The following is a 24,034-nucleotide window of genomic DNA, read 5'->3' on the forward strand; positions in this document are numbered from 1 at the left end:
AAAATTCTCTTTGTTAATTCACCTGATTTTTACTTAGTACATACTATGGCCCAGACATTAAGGCAGCAACTGTGAATAAAACAGATTATGTTGTTGTCATTATGAAGTTTATTTAAATTCCAGAAGAGCAGAAAAACAATAAGAATGCTTGTTGCTCTGTGTTCTATAGTTAGTGTGACTACATGAACAATTACCCCAAAACTGAGTGCCCTAGAACAACAAACTTTATGTTGAACCTTAGCTTGGCATTTGCTCAGGACCAACATGGTGCAAATGTTAGTATTTAAAAATCATCAATGGCTCACTTATTTATATGTCTAATAATGAGGCTGCTTGTCAGCTGAGCCTTTTCTGGAACTGTTGGAGGGAAGAACTATATGAAGCCTCTTGATATGGCATGTGCTTTCTCGGAACCTGGTGTGTGGGTTTAGCCCCAGGGTACGAGGATGGGAGGACAGAGAGAGAGAGGCAGAGAGATTGATTCAGAATATCGAATGGCCCTTTTTGATCTAGCCTTGAAGTTAGCATCATTCCCTCCAGCACGTTCTATTCATGGGAACAGTCATATTGTCCTACCCAGACCCAGGAGTAAAGGCAATAGACTCCACCTGATGACAAGTAACAAGGTTCTGAAAGAAAATTTGCAAACTGAAATATTGCTGTGGTCATATTTGGAAATGACCACGTTCTGCCCCATTGTTAGTTTTATTTCCAGTTTAGTAAGCAAAAACTCAAATACAGTATTCAGGAAAAAATATTTATTGATGTGAAGTCTTTCATATTAAACTCCTTGTGTGTCTTTGGAGCTACTGCTATTACTACTAGTATCACAAGGTGGGACAAAGTAGGTTTACAGTTGTGAGTAAGCAAAACACAGAGTTTATTATTATACTATCAATTAATTATTGTATTATTTTCCATGCCAACAACTGTAAACCTACGTTGGCCCACTCTGTGTCATTACCATTACTGTTACTTTTATCATTATCAATTTGTGGACTTCCAAATCCCATTGGCCTTTAACCTTTTCTCTGCTATCATCCAAAAAACTGAGTGTAGCAGTCAAGGGCTGACATTGTAAAAAGTCCTAATAAAAGAGACTACATTAAAGTTTTGGTTCAGAATATTTAATTTGTAATGCTCATTTGCAAGAAAGTAATATTATATCAAGTGGCTTTTAGGATGAGCATATGATTAATATCAACTAGTGGAGAAAAAATATCTCAAATGGATTTTCCCCATCATCCCCCATAAGAATTATCATTTTACTTTATTTTATGATCTTTTAACTTGTTGACTTGGTGTGATGTAAATAGAGCCTTATAAACATTCTGAACTATATATTCTTGCTGAGGTATGTTAATGTGGTATAGTCAATGGTAGAAAATGTTTCTATTTTTTTAATTGTATTAGATAAATACAAAGAACATGTCACTTTTGTTCAGATTAAAGGTAAGAGTACATTAAAGTAAAAAGGGTCATTGCTAAAAGAATTGCACTAGTCAAAATGACATCATCAGACCTACGCTTCATCATTTTTTTAAGGTTAGTAGGCAAAGAACTATTTCTGCTGTTTGAAAATGTCAAATAAAATGTTACTTTTCCAAAGCATGAAGCAATGTTAATCTAAACATTACAAGCACAAATGATATTAAGGAAACAAATTTCATACATTTATCAACAGAAATTATAAAATATTCCTAGAATATTTGGATGCCCTTAAAGAATGTTTGAAGATTAAAAATCTGTGTGTTTTAATCTTAGATATATTAACTATAGCCTAAGGATACTGGAGTAGAAAAGTAATAAAGACTTAAAAACTCAAGTAAGGAGATAAGAAAATTAATTTACATAAATCGAAAAAGTTGAACTAAATGAACACTTGATTGCAGAAAACACAACCCCCTACAATGTATTAAGAATAGGTGACCAGGGTACTGCTGATTGAATATCATTTAAACTAACTCCCTTTATTTCACTTTCTTTGTAGTAACAGTGATGTTTACCATAGAATACCTGGCAAGACTGCGCTATGTAATATTAGATTTTTTTCAATACTTTCACATTAATATTAAGGTTGTTTCCAATCTTTGTAGATATCCTATTAGGAAATATTTTTAAGTGAAATTGCCAAATCAAAAGCTATGTGTATTTTTAATTTAGAAATGTTCAACATATAGTTTATATTCTGTGATATTGTCAGATTGTTGCTCATGTCCTCCTAATATAATCAATAAAGATAAATCTATATTTCCAAATTCCTTTTATAAACACAAAAAGATACGAATTTTTTTATTTTTAATCTCCTGAATTTTTGGTAGCTAGAAAAGACAACACACATATGCTCACCTCAATTCACTACAATGGTGGACCAACTGGAGGAGAATTATGGAGCCAAGGGATTAAAAGGTATTATTGGAGCAAGGGATTAATCAAACCCATATACATGCCATTTACTGAGTACATTTTTAATAAACATGTCTCACATGACATCTTCTTTCACATGTCATTCTCCTCCTCAAAACTGGAAGAGATCTGTATGAAAATGGCATATATAATTTATTATACAATGTACTGTAACACATAGTACCTTATTCTCATTTCTTAGCGATCAAAGTAAATGCACAAATTGCTATGAAGCAGAATCCACAGTAATTTTGAACATTAAGCATACATCAGAGACTTCTGGTTTACTGATATGTAAAGACCTTAGAAGTCATCACTTCACTCTTCACAAAAATAAAAAGCGGAACGAATGGAAAATCGCCAACTCTTCTTAGCTCTATCAGAGAATTGCTTTCACAGAGCCAGCTGCTGCCCTGAAAGCTGTAGAGACAGACAGACCAGTACAGAAAGTCTGAAGTGCACCCAGCACTGTTTTCTTTCACATGACCTTTTCTCAAAATAAACTATTTTGTCAGAGCCTAAGCAACTGGGGTTTTACCAAAGCCTAACTAACCTGGAAGAATGGAAATAGTCATTTCCAACCTTTTCCAGCCTTTAACTGGTGGCAACAAAAATACCCAACTCAGGCTCAAGGAATGACAGAGAACAAATTCTAAGACAACACAATGCTTTCTGCACCCCCCCACCCCACCTGATACTCATGCTGTGCCACCAGATCAGTAGAACTCCTCTATAATAACAAAGGGTTACAAATAAATGAACTCAGGCTTATACATTTTTTAAAGAAGCCCCAAGCAAGTCCCAAACATGGGGAGATTCAGACAAGGACGATAGGCGAAATTTTATTCTCTGACACCAGAGCTAGAGCAAATAGTAAATACGGCCTAGCTTGTAGCCAGATAAACATAAAACATCACACACACAAGGATGAAATCCCATCTTCCTCAGTTCTTTTTACTCAACATACTATGTTCAGCTTTCAACAGCAGCGAAAATGGCAAGGCGCATTAAAAGACAAAGCATAGTCTGAAGACACAAAGAAGGTATCAGAGCCAGACTCAGACATGGCAGAATTTTTAGAATTATCACACTGTGAGTTTGAAATAATTATGATCAATAATGCTAAAGGATCTAATTAGATGTAGTGGAAGGCATGCAAGGAAAGAGTGGTGATATAACAGAGATGAAAAATATAAAATAGAATTAAGATGATATGCTAAAAATTAAAAAGACATAACAGAAATGAAGGATGCTTTTGTTGGGCTCATTAGTGGAGAGGACCTAGCAAAGGAAAGAATCAGTGAGCTTTAATATAGGTCAATAGAAATTTCTGAGGCCAAAATGCAAAGAGAAAAAAAGAGCAAAAACACAGAACAGAATGTCCAAAAACTGTGGAAAAATTACAAAAGGTATAACATATATGTAATGGCAATGACATAAGAATAAAAACAGAAAGAAACAGAAGAAATATTTGAGTAAAAAGGACTGAGAAATTTTTGAAAATTAATGAAAAATACCAAAATGAAAGTCCAGGAAGCCCTAAAGAATACCAACGGAAATAAACGCTTAAGATTCTATACCTAAGCATATCATATTTAAACTGCAGAAAATCAAATCAAAGAGAAACTTTTAAAGAAATTTGGGGAAGAAACCTTTTCTACTTAGAAACAAGGGTAATAAACACATTAGACTCTTCTTCAGAAACCAGAAAGCAAAAAGAAAGTGAAGTTTTAAAAGAAGTGAAAACCAATGTTCCTGAAAAATAGATGCCCTTTGTTCTCTTCCTTACTTTCTATTTGGTTGTTTAGTTTTTGTTGACATGATACACCTTTATAAAAAGTGAATGTTTTCATAATTTAATCCATTGCAAATCAGATGATTTTGTTAAAATTCCATAGTTGGCACAGCGGTTTACCAGAACTAATTTGGTTAGTACCTAAACTAACATTTAGAATTTGCTGAACAAAAGCACTAGAACAGAAGATGTAATGTAGGAATGAACCATGTATTTTTATTTTTTTGCATTTTTTTCTAAAAGAAAAACTAACAAACAAAAATACACAACTTTAATTTCCAGAGATGAGGGCCAGGAAAGAGGGAGCTTTGGAAACAAAGAGAAGGAAAGCACCTGTAAACCAATCTTCTTCACAATTATCCATTTCAGTGTCTGTGGGAAAGTCTTGGAAATATGAGGGAGGAAGAAATTATTGTAGCTAGACAGGATGTCATTAAAGGAAAGTCTATGTCCAGGGCTCAGATTGTCCCATTTTGGCCATATCAAATCGATACAGTGTAATGTTTGCCCCAAAGTTAGCATTTGTCTGAAACATAAGGTCAGTGATTTTAAAAGCAAACTTTATATTGTTCTTTCTTTCAGTTGCATTTTGTAATATAACTTTTGATTTTAACCGACAAATTTTGGCTATCAAGTGGCTATTATAGGTGGACATATGTAGAGGTTAATGCAAGCTTAAAAATGCAAAGGACGTGCACAAAATTGAAAAGCAGTCTTCGTGAAACCGATGGTTACAAAACATTCAGGGACACTCTCAAACAGGCTTCTTTTATCTACTGCTGCAAAAACTTCTGGTCTTAGAAAGTGAACCATGAAAGAGAGAAAGATAATGCAAGGCAGTTTCCACTGTCGGCAGATTCTACACCATGCTGAGAAGGTGTCACCTTTACTGACACTTAAAAAGCATATGTAAAAACACTTAATGTGTTTGGGTTACTGTTGATGATGGATTGTCATTCAAGTTTATCTTCTGTGTAATTTCTCTCCAACATTCATCTTCTTAAATGGCAGATGCTCAGGTATTTTGGGACTTACAAATTTAATGGGTTACTACTTTCCTGATGAATCTATTGTTTTCAGAATGATAGTGTAAGAGCTCAGAAGAGCTAATGTGATGGAAATGTCTGAAATTATAATTAGGTTCTTTGATTTTGTTTATAAAAATGAACTTGGTGGCATCAGTTTCTTAAAATAGAAAAAAATGTCACAGGACTCTAGTGCATACTTTTTGGAAACAAATTTAATAAGAGTTAGAGTGAATTGTTCGTAATAAAAAAAAAAACCCTAGATAACATTGTGATCTGTTACTGATTGGAAATTGGCCATTTCACCCCATATTTAGCTTACCCATATGTAATTAACCTGAAAATCATTAATACTAGTGACCTGGAAAATATAAAGACACAATAATAAGTGTTTCTTAACATGAGCCCTTATATTGGCATCCTATTTGCTACTTTGGGTCCCCTTCTGAACTTATACCTTGACTGTCATGTGTTATTTAAACTCCCAGTCTTTTGTCATGTAGTTTGCTGTTTCAATATCCCATACCTATCTACCCATGTGCCAGACTAAGGTTTAATCATCCTTTGAGTCCTCAGTTCAATATCACTACTACTATTTATGCCAAAAAAACTTTTCTCTCTACCAAATCTGGGTGTTTGAGCAAACTATTAAAAATGGTATTATTTGTCCTGACTGGTGTAGCTCAGTGGATTGAGTGCCGTCCTGTGAACGAAAGGGTAGCAGGTTGGATGCCCCGTCAGGGCACATGCCTGGGTTGTGGGCCAGGTCCCCGGTAAGGGGTGTGTGTGAGAGGGAACCACACACTGATGTTTCTCTCCCTCTTTTTCTCCCTCCCTTCTCCTCTTTCTAAAAATAAATAAATAAAATATTTTTTAAAATTAAAAACGGTACTATTTAATATTGCTTGAATGGAACAGTGAATTAGATCACTTACAGATATGTCCTTATGCATGGCAGATAACAGTTGCAGTCGATGGAAACAACTTAATTTTTAAGAAATAACGTTCAGTTACTGAAAATGACAGAATTCCCCAGAGTACACTGAAGGTCATTCAACAAGACCATCTGTGGAGTCAATGCTCACAATGTATTTACCACCACCCACTTAGTTCCCTTCGTGTAAACGCTACAGAGAATTTTTAGAAAAATGGAACAAAGGCATAGCCAAATAAAGTTATCAACAAAATTAATAATACGCTGAATTAAACTGTGATCAACAATAATCTGTCTTCAAGGAGACAATCAGACAGCTCATTGAGCAGGAGTGTATCACGGGCCGCACGCAGCTTTGCGACTCACATTGCATTGTAATGGCACATCTGAGAGCCAGAGTGGCTGTTTCCTATGTCATCGAGTGGTCTAGAATATTCAAGCGGTAGATAGTTTCTGCTCTCCCTCAGTTACCAAAATCATTCACTTTACAGCAAGGCCTTCAAAAGTAAAATGTTGCAGTTTTGTAATATCTCATAAAAGAGGCCAAAAAGGTGTGTGCATTTGCCCATTTCTTTTGATATAATAAAGCAAAGTCTTGCCATACAGAAATCTGTGCCCCTTTTTTTCAACCAAAAGTAAATGTACATTTAAAATCCTATCAAGCTTTTGAGATCTAAAAGTGCTTAGGCAACAAAACACAACTGATTCCAATGTTTCCATTAGGAGACCAGACATCTACTGAGTCCAAAATGAATTTATGATGGCGAATTTTATGTGTCAACTTGACTTGGCTAGCGGACACCCCCAGAGCTGGTAAAACACTATTTCTAGATGTGTCTCGAGGGTGTTTCTGGAAGAGATTAGTATTTGGTTCTGTAGACTGAGTAAATCGATCTTCCCTCACCAATGTGGGCTGGTATCAACTAATGCATTGAGGGTCCAGAGAATAAAAAGGCTAAGGAAGGGAAATGTTCTCTCTCTTCTTGAGCTGGATATCTGCCTTTTCCTACCTTCAGACATTGGAGCTCCTGGTTCTCAGGCCTTCAGCCTAAAACTGATTGATACCACCAGCTGTCCTGATTTTTCCAATTTGCAGACAACAGATTGTGGGGTTCTTGGTCTCTATAAGAGTTAAGCATAAGAGCTAAAACTAAAACTTTTAGAAAGATTATAGGATAAAAACGTCATGACACTGGATTTGGTGACATTTTCTTAGATATGACAGTGAAAGCATGAGCAACAAGACCTATCTGCCATCGCCAATGCATAATTTGCTGAATTAGGTCAGTCAGACACAAAAAGTCAGACATTTAGGAAAGTCCATTCTGGTTCAATGGCTAGTGTGCAGTCTCTGTAGACACACCAGGCACCTTGGCTCTACACTCTGATTTTGATACCGTAAATTCTTTTTTTGTTGTTTTCTGGGGGGTTTTGTGTTTGTTTTTTGTTTTTTGGTTGTTTGGTTTTGTTTTTATTTTTTTTTGTTGGAGATACCTGGGATCAAACCCGGGGCTTCATACATGCAAAACATACCTTAAATTCTTGATAACTTCCTGAAGCAATATGAACACAATGTAAATTAGTGTTTCTAATTTGTATGCTTCACATAATACATTTTACTTACCTTGCATATTTAAACAACTTCTCTCTTCATAGCATATTATAGTACAAAGGAATTATTTTCAATATACATTTACTTATCTAACATTTACTAGAGGCTTTCTACATGAAATAATTCCAAAAATAATTAAGACACACATTCGTAACCTCAAGGAATTTTCAGTTTAGTGAAAGAAGGAGTCAAATGAATAGATTACTGCACTACAGTGTATGAGAAGCTAGTCTAGACTAGGAGTGAGATAAGGATTCCTAGAAAAGATGCTGCTTTCACATGTAAAAGAAAAATTTTAATGAGTTACTTGATTCAACAACTCCATACAGGTTATTCCCCATGCTTACAACTAAAACATCTGATTTTCACTTGTAGCTGGAAAAACTTAATGACTTAATTTTCTCCACATTTCCATGACTACCCTGCAACTATCAACCTGCACCTCTTAATGTGTTCATCTTTTTCACACAGTCCCTCAACCCTCTTCCCTTCTGGCAACCATCAGTTTGCTCTCTGCATCCATGAGTCTGTTTCTGCTTTGTTTGTTCATCTGTTTTGCTGTTTGGCTACCACATATAAGTGAAATCATACAGTGCTTATCTTTCTCTGACTTATTTCACTTAGCATAACCACAGTGCTGTACACCTGAAATTACTATAAAATAATATGAAATGTCAGCTGTAATCGACAAATTACAAATGTTTAAATATGAATTTTCTAATAACAGATACTAATGTGTTAAGATAACTCTGAAGACAGTGGCAGATTATCTCTACCCTTAAAAGATGTGGTTTTATGAAAGTGGAAAGGTGAGAAAGCTATGCATACATGCAACTCAAAAGGTTGAGTTATTTAGATCCATTGGTTGCTATTTTATAATAAACAGTTTGACTTGGTGACAAGAGAATGTAGGTACTTGATCAAAGAGCTTTAAAAGTTTTTATAGGGTTTTCTTTATTCAGAATAGATTGAAGTATTTCAAGTCAGAAGTGGCTTGAATATTAATTAATGTGAACAAGAAAATATATTTAGTAGTAAAAATATAAAATAAGAATTTAAATAATCTTATTGAGTACTTCCTTGACTATAAAGGTAATATAATCATATTTCAATTCTTCTGACTTGATTTATGCTGAACAATAAATAACCTTAGTTTAAAATTTAAAAAAAAACATTATGTAAGGAGATAACAAAAGAATTGCCTAGATTCATACTTTCAAAATGCAAGAAAAAAGCTAACACCAACTTTTTGCAAGCAACTTATTGACAATAATAAAGACTCATCAAACCCCGATGAGAGATTCTATGCCAAAAAGTAAACTACCATTTTGCAAGGTGGAATCTTTCTAAAGGAAAACTCAAGAGAAACACTTAACAATTTGGTTGATTTTCACTTATGATTTTAAAAAGCATAACTTTTAAGCAGCATCATGTGCTTCAACACTTTAGACTCTAGGGTTTTTGTCTGCAGATGATACAAATCTGTTCCAGCCAATTTCACCTAAATCAATCAACCATGATCTAGCTGCATGGCGGCACAGTCAGTGGGGGTCGAAGTGCTGGAATCTTCTGTCTCTCTGATACTGGGACACACTGCAGTGAAAGCCAGGGCCGGAGCAGCTCCTGAGGCATTGTTTTGAAAATCAGTGTGAGTTCCATCAACTGATTATCGTCACTCACTGATTAAGAAATCTTAATGTGGACCAGGCTCGGCTTAACCTCCCACCAATCACTGTCTCCATTTTTAGACTTATAAAGCTAAAAAATGTGTAGTGATTATGAGAGAAATTTGCATATTGCATGTGGCTATTTTGTAAATTGATGTTTATTTTGTTCTGAACAACATTCAAGTCTGCCTAGAAATGAATGTTGAATATTAATAGGCTTTGGTGTAATTTTGTGGGTAATGATGCTCTGGATGTGGTAGGTGTTCATGAAGATTCTAATAAACAAATAATGTTCAAAATGTACTAAACATGTTCACAGAGTCACACTATAGGGACAGAAAACCAATTGGTGGTTGTATCAGACTGTGACTGAGGTTGGGGGTTGACACAAATGACCATGAGGTATTTCTTGTGGAGATGAAACTGTTCTTATCTTGATGGTTGTGGTTACATAATTGTATATATTTGTATTATGTTTGATTTATATGAACGTTTCAAAACTCAGAAATGAGGGTGAATATTTCTTTCTTTTTTTTATTGTTGTTCAAGTACAGTTATCTCCACTTTTCCTCCTCCACCTTCTCTACTCCCCCTATCCCCACCTCCCAACCTCAATCCTACCCCACTATGGCTTTGTCCAGGGGTCCTTTTCACATGTTCCTTGATGACCCTTCCCCTTCTTTCCCCCATTATCTCCCCTCCCTCTTCCCTCTGGTTATTGTCAGTTTATTCTTTATTTCAATGTCTCTGGTTATATTTTGCTTGCTTGTTTGATTAGTGAATTATAACTCAATGTATGTGACTTTAAAAATAAAAGTTCTGAGTATCATACAGGCTGTTATTTAAACATGTTTGATGTTAGGAAGAGTTTGTGGGAGAAAGATGTCATGGGTGTGCTTAAAATGTATATTGGCACCAAAAAACTTATTTTATCTCATTTTGCCTGCAAAAATTCCATGAGGCAACACGAACTTTCCTTTTTCTTGTGCCTAAGATTAGGTTGGATTGGAAAAACAGCAGACAGAAAGGAAGTGGGAATCCCAAAAGTCCATTATTGAAACAACAACCAAGAAAACACTTCAGGCCAACTACAGGCTAAAACATCAGAGTGTGCACCTTCAGGGACACAAAGAACAAAACACAAGGCTTGAGCTTTTGCACGCTGCCACCCACATAAAAATGCCGGTATTAAAGGGGTTTTTTTTTACCAGAATTTTCTTGTATGTGATCCTATCCATGCTCACATTCAGGAAGACTTTGAGGCATACTAAAGACCTGAGGAGAAAAGTGAAAACCCCACTACTGACCTATGCAGCATCTCACTGGAACGCTGAAGCTCCTGTCACCCCCATTTGGTTCCCATGGAGAAGAGCCTCCTTTCTTTCCTCACTCATCCCTGCAGTCTGGCTTTTTTTTTTGGTGGATTGTATTTCTCTCCAAGTACAAGAATTTCTTTCTGCAACCACATGGGCTGCTCATTCTTCCTCAAAGATACACAATGCCAATTTCAATGCCTTTTGCTTTCTTTAATAATGTGTGTTAAATGATTTTGTGTTAACTAGGAAAAAAAGTAAATGAATTGGGGGGTTATTATACTGTCACCCTTCTCATTCCCTATTAGATTCCATACCTGATTCTGGGTTGATTTGAATAGAGAAAAATCCCTTCTCAGACAAGACAAGCAAACTGCTTTGTAGATGTTTCCCAATTACATACTTTATTTTGATTGATTATATATAGAGATTTTATATATATATATTCAGCAGATTTTTCAATTCCAGACAGAATGGATAATTCTAGGAAGTTCCTACAGATGGTATTATGTGTACAGAGACAATGTCCCACTGAATCACTCTTCTATAATTACTTTAAATATGGGTCAAGTACTCACGTCAGTTGCTAATTTTGTTTGTTTTTAAAAGTGTTTGCTTACAAGTTATAGTATTATACTTGTAATATTATCAAATTTAAATTAATAGGATGTCTACATTTATCACTACAGAAAATAATATTCTTATAAAACCCTTTGACTAGGATACCTATTAGATGTTATACATGTGTTCTGTAACATTGCCGAACTTACAGAAAATTTAGAGCAATAGCCTGGCTTTGGGCAGCCAAAAGGGGCCCTGGACTAAAATGGACTGTGAGGGATGCTGCCTGGCTGGCACACAGAGATGCTCAGTGGGTACCTGCATTAGGTATCAAGGTTGGTGCTGCTGTGAGCAAATGTCAACAGAGAGCATTTTTAAAAAATGGAAATTTTACAAAATAGAGAGAACATAATGACCAAAGCAGAATTTTTGAAACCAGAAAAAAATAGTTTTCAAATATGAGAGTGAAAAAAGTACATTTCAAGTATAGCAAAATGAACAAAATATGCAACCAAGTATCTTGATAAAAGAATTTCTAATAAATGTAGCTCTATAGAAAATAAAATGACCTGATAATAAAATTGTGAGGTTAAAAACAAAAGAAGAAATATAAACCAAATAAAAAATAAAACAAACATGCAGGTAATCTAAACCAAAGTTGCATAGATAAAATACTAAAAATTATTTCTAAAGTGTGACGCTTAAACAAAACAAGACAGACAAATCTAATGGGAAAAAACAGCACTAGTTGGGACAGCACTAGGTCTCTGGTGCTATTATGTAAATAGCACTAGATAACTCTTATCCAGTGCTATTATCTAAACATTATCGAACTAGATAAGAGCTCACGTTTTCTAAGGGGTATGATATAGATTGATAAGCACATTAAGCTTAAACCATCCATGATTAAATACTTAACAAATACATAATGCCATGACCAATTTTGATTTATCTCAGAAATATATTTTTGATGATATATCAGGTAGCAATATAATAATGAAACCACCTTTACTAATTAAAATTTCTAAGTTATATCATTTAAATTGAAGCAGAAAGCATATATGATAAAATTCAATAACCAAATTCTTGATTTTGAAAACAGAACATGCTAGACATAGAGAAGTGGATGTAGATGAAATACTAAAAACCTGCATAATTATTTATGGAGAAATATTATAAGAATTCCCTCTTTCTTATAAATCCAAACAAGTCAACTATGGCCATTATTAAAATATTTATTCATCATTTTATTGAAGGTATTAGACAAAAATACAAAAAGAAAGTAAAAACATATTTATTATTCTCAGAAGTAAGTATATATTTTAAAAACAAACAATAATTATTGCAGTAATAAACTAATCAGAAAAAATAAAACAAAGATGCATGCCAAGAGTTTCTTCTAGATCATTGTAAATGGAATGTAAAATATTAAAGAAAAACTGAATACAGGCATGCATGTCACTGAATAGAAACTCACAAACAACAAAGTATCATATCAACACAAATTGACCTATAGATATAATTGAAAAAGCATACAAAATCAAAAACAAAAAAATTTAGCTAACATTTTATAGTTGACAGGCAGATCAGATGACTAAGAATAGAAAAGACATTCTGAAAGAAGAAAAGGGTAGACAGATGTCAGAATAGCAATGCTTATTTAAAGCTATATTAATTATACTGTGTACTGTGCGCACAAAGATAGACAAAGTGGTCAGTGGAACAGGTAGAAAAATCATGTGCAGACAGAGACGTGCAAACAGAGACTCATTCTCCATGACACGTCTGAAATTGTAGAGCATTGGGAAACAATAAGCTTTAGTGCTGGGACAATTGTTTATTCCTATGGTTAAAATGAAATCTAATAATAAAATCACATAACCTCAAATATCAACTTCAAATCATTTAGAAAATTAAATGTGAAAAGCAATCTTTAAAATATTTCTAACAAATATGGATGAACATCTTCATGACCCTTATCTATGAAATGTTTGATTAAAGATGAAGGGAAAAGAGCTTACCATAAAGAGTTTGATAAATCTGATTACCTCAAATTGAGAATCATTGTTAGTAAGAGAGTGTAAAAAAATAAGCCACAAGTGGGGAAGCTATCTGTGGCCTATTTAACCAGCTGATAATATTTAAATAATATTAAGAACTCTTACAATTCAAAGAGAACAACTTAATTTAAAAATCCTGAAAGCATTGAGTACACTTTCCTTAGAAGAGTAAAAAAATCAGTGGCTAACAAACAAATAAAAATAAATTCATTCTTTCTTGAAATGTGGAAAAGAAAAAAATTTATCCCTATGATACTATTTTATACCAGCTATATTCACATATTTTTAAACATTTTTTTATTGTTGTTGAAGTACAGTTTTCTGCCTTTTTCCCCCACCCCTCTCCACCACCCCAGCCCTCCCCACCTCCATCCTCTGTTTCCACCTCCCTTGTTATTGTCCATGTGTCCTTTATAATTATTCCTGCTAACCCTGGAAAACAGTATGGAATTTCCTCAAAAAACTAAAAATGGAACTGCCTTTTGACTCAGCAATTCCACTGCTAAGATTATATCCTAAGAACCCTGAACACCAATCCAAAAGAACCTATGAACATAATTTTTTTTTAAGTCTAAGAATTCTAAGAATCACAGTGGGGGGGAGCAATGGGAATTTATGGCTAGTGGATTTAAATTAGTATAGGTACATGGGAAAGCAAATTTGCATTAACTAACAAATAAGAAGATGTGAATAATTCATGACCCATAAGTTCTACCTGTAGATGTATACATCAGATAATTTTTTCTGAGTATGTATCATCCTATAAATATCAGAATATGAAGCCAAGTTGAAATAATTAAAATATCCATCAACATGAAAATCAATAAATTATAGATATTTATGTAGAAATCTATGTAGACATTTATGTTCATAGACAGATGATTTAATATGTACCCTCAATATATGAATAAGTTTTAAGATGATAGAGAAAATATAGGTAGGTATACAACTATACATACATACATACATAACAAAGCAATGGAACGATAAACACAAACTCTAAAATAGTGCTTAATTTCAATGGAAAAGATTGGAGATGCTACTACCAAGGAGATTAAATACTATTGGTAATGTTATATATCAGTAGTTAGGTGGCTAATTCATTTAACAAAGATCTTCCATAGATTGCTTATAGGTTACATATATTCTTCATTCTTTTCTATGCATGAAATAAAATATATTAATACACAAAATTTTTAAATTAATATAAAAACTGCAGTTTTGGTTATTTTGGCAATATCCTTTAGCCGTCCTTTCTGAGGTCTGGTCAACTCCTAACCTGATCAAAACAGGACATACCCTGAGGGTTCTAAAGGCAGTGTGCATCCTGGAAGAAATCCAAACACGTGACTGTGTTTAGAATGTTAATTTGATGTGTTCGTCCATATGACAAAATCACAGAGCTTCGAAGTTCTGACGGAGTTACTGGACCTGTCACAGAGCCGATAATCCCTACTCGTTTTCTCTTTTAGACTATGAGGAGACTCACATGCATCCATTTGATTTCAAATTTAGGGTACGAAAGTTGTCTAAACTGCTGAACATTGTCTCTCCTTCAAGAAAGTTTTTTCCCAGTGGAGGTATCAGGAATCTGCATTTTCAACTACTATTTCCAGAAGATATCAGTGAGGTAAACCTCTGATGGGAATGTGAGAATCCATCTCACATTAATGGTATATTAATAGTGGAATATAAAATTGGTATATTAATAGTGAAAAATGACTACCCCTGGTTTCATTTTGTCACAGTCTCTATACACACCCTCACCTTGCCCCCTGTGAGAAAATACAGGGCTGCAGTAGTATGATTTTCTGCATAAGTAGAGAGTGATCCATTCTCAACTATGAAAATGTAGAATTTCAAATGGATTTTTATAATGCAGCTGTTCTCAAGGTGGCCTCACCTGGTATAGAATAATATACTTAGATTTTGTTTATCTTCTGACATTTCATTTATTTTATTTTATTTATTTATTTTTAGAGAGAGGGGAAGGGAGGGAGAGTGGGAGAGAAACATCAGTGTATGGTTGCCTCTTGCATGCCCCTCAATGGGGACCCAGCCTGCAGCCCAGTCATGTGCCCTCACTGGGAATCGAATCCAGGACCCTTTGGTTCACAGGCCAGTGCTCAATCCACTGAGCCACACCAGCCAGGGCAATCTTTCTACATTTTAATACTGAGAGAACTATGAACCTGTGTATCTGAATAGAAATTACATGTTTGTTAGAGCAATAAATCATAAGGTTTGTTCTACTTGCCCTCCTCCAATAATTGTACAATCTTAATTTGAGTAGAAAAAAGGAACATTGATTTTGGTTTGTGAGTAAAGCTGTCAATGACAGCAATTGATTTCATTTTGCTTCTAAAAACTGCACATTTGGTATGACAATTATCCAAGAGTAATGACTGTGGAACAACACAATGCTTTTTTTCTAAGCATAATAATGTGATGATATTTGGTGACGATCAGTTTCAGAAAAGAATCTCAAAGTCTTTCAGCAAATACTGTTATGACAGTTGTGATGTGTGATGGTCTAACACAACTTAAAAGTATTTCTAGAAATTCTTGGTACAATTAAATTTGTGTTGTTCTAAGGGAAATACCTTTCACCCGATACTCTCATTTTGCATGGATCTTCACACTGATGATTTTTGTTGTTATCGAAGATTTAAAGTAATGGTCCAGATATTTTAAACTTATTCCTTATATTACAACCTTAACAACTTGAAAAATATCCACACCTCAGACTATTTTTCATGTAACTAATATCTATCTGGCCATAAATATCAGAGATGCATTCTAAAATAGTTCCTCTTCCAACTATAACGGAATCCACATTCATTTATTGTCCTAAAATATAAGAGAAACCACAGAATATGCCATTACTGCTATTTCAATACTAATCAAAAAGTGCCAGCAAACCAATTGTAAAGAAATGATCACACGCGTTATTTATCTTGGTAAAGCAAGCTTTTTTACAGAAAGTGCCTTTTAAATCTTACCTACACTGAGCATCCTAGACATGACCCAGAATTGCAATCACTTCCAATGCAGGAAAGTAATTGGACAGGGTCAGGTTTGGAGTTATGTTTTAAAAATTTATGAGAATCTTGACTCCAGCCTTAAATATTGTCAGTGAATTGGATTCTGTCACAACTTAAACTCAAGAGTCTCCACAGAGAAATATTTGGCAAGCTTTTACGCTTCTAATTGCTAGTGAATCTGGGGACTAAGACCAGATTTTTTTTAGAAGTTCCAAGGAAACTGTCCTACTACTATTAATTTTCAATATTGCAATAAAAATTAAAAGATCCAGTCTGGGCTTGCATGGGAAAATCTGGGGGGAAAAAAAGTCAACTTAGCATCTACCCGTAATGTGTCTAGTACGCACACACCCATACTTGCACAGCTCGAAAAAATGCCTCATTTCCATTTTGCTCATCAGAAAAGTAATTCTGGAGTAATCATAATCTCCAGAAAAACATAATCTCATTTTGTCCAACTTGCACCAAATTTTGCTTATATATACTGAAATATTTGTTTTCTGGTCTGTCTTATTTTTATTGGTGACATCGATTCTTTCGCATTGAAACTTAGAAAAATGGAAATGTTATGCTTTCAGCTTTGCAAAACACACAATAAAACCACTAAAGAAGAATTCCTCAAATTTCTTATTTAGGAATCAATGTGGCATAATGAAGAGAGATTTTAATTTATAAAATTTGAACAGCTAATAAAAGTATACTTTCTCTGGTATATTTTGCTATTATTTAAGTAAAAATATCAGCAGAAGTAAAACACAATGCAATTAATATAAAACTATGTAATACTTATATATGAATATGAAGAAAGTTCAGAAAAGAACTTGGAAAATATAAGCAATTCATTTTTAAGTTTCAATTGTACCATATTTATTGACTTTTAATTTAGTTTTCTTTATTATATAACTCAAATTCTAGAAATTTTCAGAATAATGAACTGGAAAAATATCACTTGATCAATTTGAGCTTTATAATTATATGTTTTTTTTAAATGTCTATATGCTAACCAAGTTTTCAAATTTCACCTTTCCATATAGCTTAATATAATAATGTTCTATTGATTTAAGCACTGTATTTGAGGAACACAGACTAGGTCAGGATGATTAGCTATTTTACCATGAAAATGGAATTGTCTTGTTATAAACAGTCTACTATTTGTGACCAGAAATATTAGAATAAAATATCATGTTTTATTCATACTGTTTTAATCCCCTTGTTGAGAAATTCCTATATATTCTATTAGATAGATAATATGTAATCATGAACTACTGATTCTTCACTGGTAGAATTTGAGAGTAAAGGGTGTGATAATTAAAAAGACAAATATAGCTAAAATAAATACCCTTTAATATGAACTCAAATTTTTGAATATGATAAATCATGAGTTCATCAAAATTAAACACATTAGTTAAAGTACTCTTTAGCCACCATAATCAAAACAGCCTGGTACTGGCATAGGAACAAACACATAGGTCAATGGAATGGAATAGAGAGCCCAGAAATAAACCCATGTCTCTATGGTGAATTAATATTTAAAAAGGGGGGCAGGAGCATAAGATGGAGTAAAAATAACCTCTTCAACAAATGGTTGGGAGAGCTGGACAGCTACAAATGAACAGCAAAAAACTGAAACTTGACCACCAACTTACACCATACACAACAACAAACTCAAGATAGATAAAAAGACTTAAACATAAGTTGTGACACTATAAAAGTCCTAGAGGAGAACATAGGCAGGAAAATTGGAGATATTCCATGGAGCAATATTTTCACCGATATGTCCCCTAGAGCAAGGAATATAAAGGAAAGAATAAACAAATGTGACTTTACCAAATCCAAAAGTTTCTGCATGGCTAAAGAAAAGATTAGCAAATGAAAAGGGAACCAAACATATGGGAAAATATATTTGCCAATGCCACCTCAGACAAGTGTTTGATCTCCAAAATATATAAAGAACTCACATGACTCCACACCAGGAAGACAAACAATCCAATTAAAAAACGGGCCAAGGACCTGAACAGACACTTCTCCAAGGAGGACATACAGAAGGCCCAGAGACATATGAAAGGATGCTCAGCATCACTAGTCATCAGAGAAGTACAAATTAAAACCACAATGAGATGTCACTTCACACCTGTCAGAATGGCCATCATTAATAAATCAACAAACAAGTGTTGGAGAGGATGCAGAGAAAAGGGAACCCTAGTGCACTGTTGGTGGGAATGCAGACTGATGCAGCCACTGAGGAGACAGTATGGAATTTCCTCAGAAAACTAAAAATGGAACTGCCTTTACCTGGCAATTCCACTGCTGGGATTATACCTTAAGAACCCTGAAACACCAATCCAAAAGAAACTATGCACCCCAATGTTCATAGCAGCACAATTTACAATAGCCAAGTGCTGGAAGCAAGCTAAGTGCCCATCAGTAAATAAGTGAATCAAAAATCTATGGTACATTTACGCAATGGAATACCATGCAACAGAAAGAAAGAAGGAGCTCCTACCCTACGTGGCAACATGGTTGGAACTAAAGAGCATTATGCTAAGTGAAATAAGCCAGGTGGTGAGGGACAAATACCCTATGATCTCACTTATAAGTGGAACCTAATCAACAAAACAAACAAATGAGCAAAATATAACCAGAGTCATTGAAATAAAGAACAAACTGACAGTAACCAGAGGGGAGGTGGGAGGGGGATTGTAGGTGAAATAAGGGGAAGGGTCCTCAAGGAATATATATAAAGGACACATAGACAAAGCCTAAGACGGGTATGATTGAAGGTGGGAGGTGGGGATGGGTGGGGTAGGAGAAGGTGGTGGTGGGAAATGGAAACAATTGAAGTTGAACAATAAAAAATAAAAATAAATAAAATATTCTTCAGTTGAGTCTAAATACAAATATGTAATGTTAGCCTTAGAAATCAATAGAATTGAATTTTCCAAATTAAAAAGAAACCTTAGAGTTTTACATTTTAAAATATTCCCTAGTAACTCAAGATTAAACTTCTTGGGTTCTCATTTCCAGTTATTCGTATTAAGGAGTTGAAGCTGAAAGATTTAAGTACTAATTAACAAAAAGGTTGTTACTTACGTGGATTGCCCTTCCAATTTACTTTGATTTACAAAGTAGATTTCAGAAGTTTTCAGGACTATCTCACACTATGCTATTTTTTTATGTTAAGGGAGAAAAAATTTTCTATTCAATCCATTTTATCAGCAATGTTTCATTTTAACAAAGAAAATGAAAAAATGAAGAAATGCAATATTACTTTCAAATGATAACATAAAATTAGTAACTGTATTAGAATGAATACAAGCGCTAAAGTTCTCCAATATTGTAGAGGTCCTAAAATATGATATAATGTTGATAATAATAACCATCTATATGCAGTACAATAACATGTGTTTTATAAATAAACTAAAGAATCATATCAATGCTGGCCAAAAATCTCCCAATACATGCAAAATAACACATATTGGAAAAAGAGGTTGCATAACCTTAGAATGTAAAATGAAACCAACATATTATATGGTCACTTATAAATATAAAATTCTATGATTATTGCTATATGTAAGTGAATTTTTAGCCTGAACAGACCTCATGGTAATGTATATTCCATGATCTTGCAGAACTGGAACAAGAACCAAGCTATCTTATAGCTCCTCACATAGTAAACTCTAGTGGAGGGAATTCATTAGAGCTAGAAGTCACTATATTACTTAGAGGAACACTAGCCCTTGTTTTTTAAAAAATCAGCTTTTTAAACAAAATGTAAAATTATTTGTCAAGTGTGGGCATTCTAAGATTGTGCATCCCTTTGCTCCAGGAGCCCGGCTCCTTTCCATCCTATTGCTTAACCCTCTGCCACAGTATCGTCCCCATTTGCGCCGTAAAACTGTCATGTAGGAGTTCCTAAGATTGGAAGGAATGGAAAAGAGATCACAGAGCATGTTTATCTTTTCTCTGACAGTTCTGACACATATCACCTGTACTCTAAATTCATTGGAGAAAACTTAGTCATATATCCATACATAGGTGCCAGAAAGTTTAAGAAATATAGTCTAGCTATATTCATGGCTATAATCAATTTACAATAGAACAAGGAATACCAGATTTTAATGCACAGCTAGTATGTTGATCCATCTATGAAGAATACTGTCTTAGTCCTTTCAGGCTATTTCAACAAGAATATCATGCCTTATAAATAACAGAAATTTATTTTTTGTGGTTCTGGAAGATGGGAACTCCTAGATCAAGTTACCAGCACATTCAGTGTCTGCTAAGGACTTGCCTCCTGGCTCATACACAGCTGCCTTCTAGAAGAAAGAGGAAAGTAGCTCCGGGCTCTCTTTTTTGAGACCAGTTATCATTCATGTCACCATTATTATTCTGCCCTCCTGATCTAATCAAATACCAAAGGTCCAACTTCCAAACACCATCACACGGGGGTTTGTTAACAACGCATTAATGTGGGGGAGACAAACATTGAGTCTATAACAAATACTAAAACATTTCTTACTGAAAATCAAAATGACAGTTAAGGCAAGACTGTATAGACTAAGAAAGAAAATTTAGTCCACTTTGATAGAAAAGCATCCTTGGGTGGCAGTTACGAGTTTCCTCTCTAGTAGTTATCATTACTTGTTAATATTTGGAAACCCTGAGTACAAAACTCTCCATGCAATGCCTAGTCAGACATCCAAATATGAAGATGAGCAAGCCGGCAAGTGCCGGAAGTCACTTCTGACAATCAGCTAAAGTAAAAAAGCAAATCCCTTATGTTAATAGAAAGCAAATGATTTGTTTTAGGATGTTAATTTAAAGTCCATTAATACACCTTCTTAAGAAATTGGTTCATTCAATTGCAAATTAAATGGAGAGGACCAGAAAGACGCAAGAGTGCAAAAGCTTTTGCCAAGTTGCATTAAGAAAATTTTTGAACCAGACTATGCAACAATAATCACATTAAGTACTCTATAATCAGTGTGAGTTATTAGTGCCGTGCAGTTATAGGTATGGATTAAATGCAATGTAGCAATGCAATTTCAGAAAGGTTAAACTAACATATCCAATGTGCATCCTACATTGAAGCATAAGAAATTGCGAATACTCAACTATTTTAAATGAATCACAACAGTAATTTCAAATGTTTCCAACTAATAGCTCTTAACTAATATATTGAAAAGAAAATTGGCTTTTTTATTAAATAAATCTAGAATGTGTTTAAATAATACCATTAATATTTTGTGATAAATTCATATTTATCTGATCTTTTTATTCTAACCCTGTTGCTATAGAGCTCATGAATATCTAGATATAAGCAATCAGGTTTTATTCAGCTCCCCTTCATTGTGTTTCACAGATATGCCAGTTTTTATAAATTGAAAGTTTGTAGCAGCCCCACACCAAGCAAGTCCTGGTGGAGATTGTTGAGATAACAAAGGATTTGGAATATTAAATAAACTTTATTGATAAAACAGCAGAGTTTGTGGGAATTGACTCCAGTTTTGGAAGGAGTTCTACTGTGAGCAAAATGCCATCCAACAGCCCCACATGCCACAGAGAAATCATTTGTGAAAGGAAGAATCTGCGTGCAGCAACCTTCGCTCTTGTCTTGCTTTAAGTAACAGCCACAGCCAAACCAAAAGCTTCAGCCACCACCACTCCACCAGTCAGAGGCTACTAATGTCGAGGCAAGACCCTTCACCAGCAAAAAGAGGATTACTCATTGAAGTCTCAGATGATGGTTAACATTTTTTAGCAACAGAGTATTTTAAAATTAAGGTACGTACAGTGTTTTTTAATGCAATGCTATTGCATACCTACTAGACTATAGTATAGTGTAAATATAATTTCTATGCACTGGGAAACCAAAAAGTTCATGCAACTCACTTTGTTGTGATATTCACTTTATTTCAGTGGTCTGACACTGAACCTGCAATATCCCTGAGTATTTTTTGTAATTATAATGCTACATAGCTGCATAATGCTTTCTCAGTGGTTTAGTGCTTTTAGAATCAAATTCAATCCACAGAATAATCTTGTGAAGTGGCTTGGGCAATCACTACATTCCCTATTTTATATAGAGCTAGAAATCCATCATCGGAAAGTAAGATTCCAGAATCATGTTTTCTAAGACATGCTCTTTCCTTATGTTTCCATAGAACACATGTGAAATATACCTCAAATATAGCACTTACTATGGGCACTTTAAGTGCTTGCCTGATTGACTAACAAATTCCTACACACCTCTTCCTAAAACAACCTTGTCTCAAGCACACAACACAATGCGTGGCACATAGAAGACACTCAATACATGTTTGCAAATGAAATTTTTTACTAGAAACAAGATAACCCTCAGCCCCCACCACACAAACACACAGCATTTGAGAATATATTCAGGTATAGTAGATTTTATTAAACATTGAGCTAGGATGATTTAGATAGGGATTCATCACAAAACATAGATGTCAAATGGAGCAGGAGATACTACTCTTTTTAAGTATGTTGTGACTAAGAAACTTCTTTCACTATTTTAAATGAAAAATCAGATTTCTTCTTTTCTCTTCCTTTCCTCCCCCGTCCTTCCCTCCTCCTCCTCCTTCTTCTCTCTCTCTCTCTCTCTCTCTCTCTCTCCTTCTATCTCTCTTTTCTCCTCCCCCTCTCTCTCCACCCCCCCCACCAATCTCCTGCCCCAGATCTCCACACTCTTGGGCCTCATTTTCTACTCAAAATAGAGATGACAAAATTTCTCCAAACAATAATAGTTCACTTATTGATCGTTCCCGCATAAAATGTTCAGGTATTAGTTTTTGAAATACTGTTCTTTTAAGTTTCTGGTTCATGTAAATTCTTACCAACTCCACAAGAAGAAAATTGGAGAATCCCAACACATTGAAATACTCCACCTTACAAAAGTAGACCTAGCTTCTAAGACATAGGGGCGCAAATTGTCAATTACTGAAGCTAAAGAAATGCACACTTTTTAGCAAGTTGAAAGGGCACCATCCTGGGGGCAAAAAAAAATGTAGGCAAGGCAGTTTGAAATATCTGCTGAATTTAGAACTTGGAGCCTTCAGGTTTTCATCTCTATTCTGATTGATTATCCCTCTTTTCAAGCTTCTTGAAGGTAATTAAGAACATCTTCAGGTCACTCAGCTAAAGGAGACTCAGTCCTGAAGCAAGTGTACTGACTCCCAAGTCAGGACATTCACTACATCACACACCACGGCTTATTTGTTGGAATTTAAGGCAAATAAAGAATTCAGTTTATGCGTATTAAGCATGGCATGTTTAAAATTGTGTTTCCTTAACTTACTCAGTTTCTTCCCATTCACTCTTCTCCTTATGTGTGGTGTAGTATTTAGCCTTTCTCCAATTGTTTGAACTCAAGGGTTAGGATTTCTTTGGTCTCCATGGAAACACTGACAATATATTTGAGCATTGACGATTTTCTTTGTTATTCGTGTTAGCTCAGCAAAATGTACAGTCCTCTCAGATGAACTGCAAATACAGTCTGCTGAAGCAAGTATTTTATAATGAAGAGTAGCTTTGTACTAATACTGATTTTCTTTTTTTTTCCATTTTGAGCAACTTTTATTATATGTTTAGTGTTTT

This window comes from Desmodus rotundus, chromosome 8 (assembly GCF_022682495.2).
Source record: "Desmodus rotundus isolate HL8 chromosome 8, HLdesRot8A.1, whole genome shotgun sequence".
Taxonomy (NCBI): domain Eukaryota; kingdom Metazoa; phylum Chordata; class Mammalia; order Chiroptera; family Phyllostomidae; genus Desmodus; species Desmodus rotundus.